Source organism: Dipodomys merriami, unplaced genomic scaffold (genome assembly GCF_024711535.1).
Source record: "Dipodomys merriami isolate MVZ:Mamm:240054 unplaced genomic scaffold, mDipMer1.0.p SCAF_3559, whole genome shotgun sequence".
NCBI classification, from domain to species: Eukaryota; Metazoa; Chordata; class Mammalia; order Rodentia; family Heteromyidae; genus Dipodomys; species Dipodomys merriami.
This window is the reverse complement of record NW_027205114.1, coordinates 1-4,390: the sequence shown is the minus strand read 5'-3', so window position 1 is coordinate 4,390 and position 4,390 is coordinate 1. Positions and strand designations below refer to the sequence as shown.

General features: G+C 36.6%; 1 non-coding gene across 1 annotated transcript; it reads right to left on the bottom strand.

Annotated features, from left to right (window-relative positions):
• Nucleotides 1-397: 397 nt before the first annotated feature.
• On the bottom strand, nt 398-504 carry LOC138804093 (U6 spliceosomal RNA). Its single transcript, XR_011365170.1, has one exon. It is a non-coding gene; the product is annotated as a U6 spliceosomal RNA (small nuclear RNA).
• Between the last annotated feature and the right edge of the window lie 3,886 nt (nt 505-4,390).

Sequence of the window (4,390 nt, the reverse complement as noted above, 5' to 3'; positions counted from 1 at the left end):
TTACTTCACTTAATAAATTTTTTTCCAAGACTTTCCAATTCCTAACAAATTGGGTGATACTATTCTTTCTGATGGAGGCATAGCATTCCATTGTTTATATACACCCACATTTTCTTGATCCATTCATCTACTGAGGGGCATCAGGGTTGGCTCTATATCAGCTATTGTAAATAATGCTGCAGTAAACATAGCTGTGCTGGTAGTTTTAGTATGGTCTTGTTTGTGATCATTCGGGTAAATGCCCATAAGTGGGATTGCTGGGTCATAGGAAAGCTTCATATGGAGTCTTTTGAAGAGCCTCCATACTGCTTTCCAAAGTGGTTGAACAAGTTTACACACCCACCAAGAATGCACTAGAGTTCCCTGTGGCCAGATACTCTCCAGCATCTGTTGTTGCAAAAATATGGAACATTTCACTAATTTGCATGTCAACCTTGCTCAGGGGCCATGCTAATCTTCTCTGTATTGTTCCAATTTTAGCGTATTTGCTGCCTAATTGAGCACAGAACATTTTTTATATATAAAGTGTAATTGATTTTCTTAAACTAGACAATTCAAAAAAAAGTAAGTTCAAAAGAATTCTTGTGAAATTTTAGAAGCATGTATTTCTTTTTTTTTTTTTGTTAGCAATACAACAAACTGTTAGTACCATGCATTTCTTACATAAGCACACATTTAAGAATAAAGTCAAGACTGGCATGTCAAAAACAAAATAATTCCAGATATTTGTTGTTCAAGAGATGTGTAGGAGGAGGAATTCAATTGTTCTATACAAGGCACCTGTCATAATGAACACTGCAGCAAGTGTTAAGGTTGTTAAAAGTTTTAAATTTTAAATGTATTTAATTTTGGGAATTTGCATATATATGCCAAAATTAGGACTGTTTGGCAGGTGATAAACTTTTCTATAAAGTATTTAAGGTTTATGGTAGCAGACATATGGTACTAATTATGTACATTTCAGAGTTTATAGAAACATTACCAATAAGAAGTTGCAAAGTCTTTGCGTAAAGAAGCAGAGTGAAGAGTTAAGACTTTGTTAACTAGATAGTTTCTGTTTAATTTTTAGGGCTTCCTTACTTTACATGTTAGTGAGGAACAAATGATGATATAAGCCATATACAAATGATGAGATGAGCCATAAAAAGTAATCTTAGTGGGTAATTTTAAAGACTACTCATAGCCTATAAAACTCTTTTTAAGGGGCTGGGAAGGTGGCTCAGTGGTAAAGCGCTTGCCTTGCATGCTTGAGACCCTGGGTTCGATTCCTCAACACCCATAAACAAAAAACAAGCTGGAAGTGGTGATGTGGCTCAAGTGGTAGAGTGCTAGCCGTGAGCTGAAGAGCTGAGGGGCAGCGCCCAGGCTCAGACTCCAGGGCCACGACCAGACCCAAAATAAAAACCAAAACAAAATCCTCTTTTTAAACATCATAATCTTAGCCAGTTTTAAATGTACAGGAATATGAGAAAGTAGTAAAATCTAATATGTAGAACACTGGTAATTGTTTGTTTTTTTATTTGATTAATCATTAATATTTAATTGTCCATTTTCTTTATTTGTTGCATTGTTTTCCTTTTTGTAATATAATACAACTTTTTATAAGTCGTCCTCAGGAGGTACTTTGAGAAGCTTACTGGGATGGCCAAAGCATTTTTTATAGGTGCATGTGAGTTTACAAAGAAGAAAATTAAGAACAAATTATTTATTAAAAAAATTATCAAGTACAGTCTGAATTAGGAGGGATGATAAAGGTCCACACCCAAAATCTTAGCCTTCGTCTGAAGCGGCGGTATTACAGAGTTGAGACCACAAAAGTGAGAGACTGTTTTTGTGTTTTTTGTTTTTGTCAGTCTTGAGGCTTGAACTCTGGGCCAGAGCGCTGTCCCTGCACTCTTCAGCTCAAGGCTGGCACGCTATCCCTTGAGCCACAGCACCACTTCTGGTTTTCTAGTGGTTTATTAGAGATAAGATTCTCACGGACTTTCCTGCCTGGGCTGGCTTTCAACCGGGATCCTCAGAACTCAGCCTCCTGCATAGCTACGGTTACAGTCCTGAGCCACCGGCACCCAGCAGTGTTTTGTTGATTTTTATTTTGTTGGTCATGGGGCTTGAACTCTGGGTCCTGGGTGCTGTCCCTCAGCTCAAGGCTAGCGGTACCATTTGAGCCTTCGTCTTTTTCTACTTCTGTAGTGCTGAGGAATCAAACCCAGGGCCCCATGCATGCAAGGCAAGCACTCTCCCATTGAGCCACCTTCCCAGCTCCAGAAAGACTATGCTTTAAAAAATCATCTAAACAATATTTGCTTTCTGCTTTGGGTTATATAATGAAATATATGAATATCTTTTTATATTTTTGTGAATTGTCATACTTCTAAATTTATGCTAACTTGAGCCACTTTATCCTTTTCAAAGTCATGAAATATCTCTGAGAGTGTTCTTCTGGGAAGATTATATTTGCACTTATAATTTCTTCTGAGTCATTTTTATTTTTTTATTGTGAAAAAACTGTACAGAGGGATTACAATTACATGGGCAAGATAATGAGTATATTTCTTATCAAGCATTGTAGCCTCCTCCTATATTTCCCCTTCCCATCCATTCCAAGCCTCCCCCCCACCCAATCCTCCCCCCACCCCCTACCAAAGTTGCAAAGTTCGTTTTCGACATGACAACTTGTACTTCTCATTGTTGCAACGGGTCCACCTGTATCCTTATTTAAACGACTTGTTTTTCCCCTTCCCTTCCACAAATTATAACAACATCAAATACAGTGAAAGCAGGGGTTATAATGTGGGAGAGAGACATACAAAGCAACAAGGAAATAATCATATAAATGCGTTAGAAACAAATGAATGAAAGAAAAAAAAACATTTATCTTAGGGTTCATTTTCCTAACATCACCTTTTCTGACCTTTTCTGCTTGACTCATACATATACTAACTATTGCAAATGAGGGAAACCATGGGACCTATGTTTCTTTGGGCTTGGCTTACTTCACTTAATATAATTTTTTCGAAGTCTTTCCAGGCCCATATCAAGCATTGAAATAGAAACAGCAATAAGAGACCTTCCATCTAAGAAAAGTCCAGGACCAGATGGTTTTGCAGCGGAATTCTACAAGGCCATCAAAGCAGAGCTCACACCAATACTCCTCCAACTCTTCAATGAAATTGAAAGAGAAAGTTCACTACTGAACACATTCTATGAAGCCATCATAATCCTCATCCTAAAACCAGGCAGGGAATCATCATTTTTATTTTTTATCAAAATCATTTTATATGTTATATTGATGGGTTATCATACATCAGATACCTTCAAATGTACATGAAGAGTCTAAAGATAGCAGTATGAATATTCTCATACAGCTCTTGTTTATCTGTTATGTACTTTCAGTATTATTGTACTTCTCTCTTTCACCCTTTTTCATTCATGGTCTTTCTCTTTCAGGCTCCATGTCTGCTACTTAGAATTTCAGCTGGTCTATTATCCTTCAGGATCCACTGGTTTTGTGGGAACATGATAGGGACCAACAGTTTCCCTTGCAGTTTTTAACAATTATAAGATTGGCGTGATATTATTCTTTGCCATTCTAAATGGCAAAACAACAGATCTAGGAATTCCTTTTCACTTTTCTTCTGTTATAAATTTTATCTCATAGGAATCATTGGGATAGGTAAGATATTTTGACTTGAGACCTAAAAGTTCTTTTTCTTTTACAAAAAACCTTTGTCTTTGATTATCAGTAAGTAACTACATGTAATGAAAACAAAACTATCCTATTGTAAGCAGACCGAAGTTGTTCACGGGGATGAAAAACAAGGTAATGGGGCAAGTGAGAACAAAGGATACCCATCATAGAGCACAGCTCCTCAGAGCAGTTTAACATGTACACTTTGTGAGAATGACAATGTGCTGGGAACTATTGATTAAATCACTGAACACTGATTTATATATATGTACATGTATTTGCATATGTATATTTATTTATATATGCATATATGTATGTATATGCCCTTATATATGTACACATGTATGTTACTATACACACAAATTCACACATACATATACACATGTATACATGCACACATGGAGAAAGACACATATTTACAGCCAACACAAGTTTCACTAGTTGTTGACTATGCCTTAGATGGAATGCTTGGAACAAAATATGTTGAAAATGTATTTGTCTCCATGAGTTCTTTTACCACTCCTCTTATCTCTTACAACTGGTAGGTTTTGACAGATTCGACTTGCAAAATGCAGTACAAGTCACTTAGGAATCTCAGTAAGTAAAGAATATATGGTGTCTCCCAGCTCCCTACAGAATGCTTGCTCTTATAGACACTCTTAACAACCAAAGTAGCAGGAAAATATCCTTGTAAAGAAT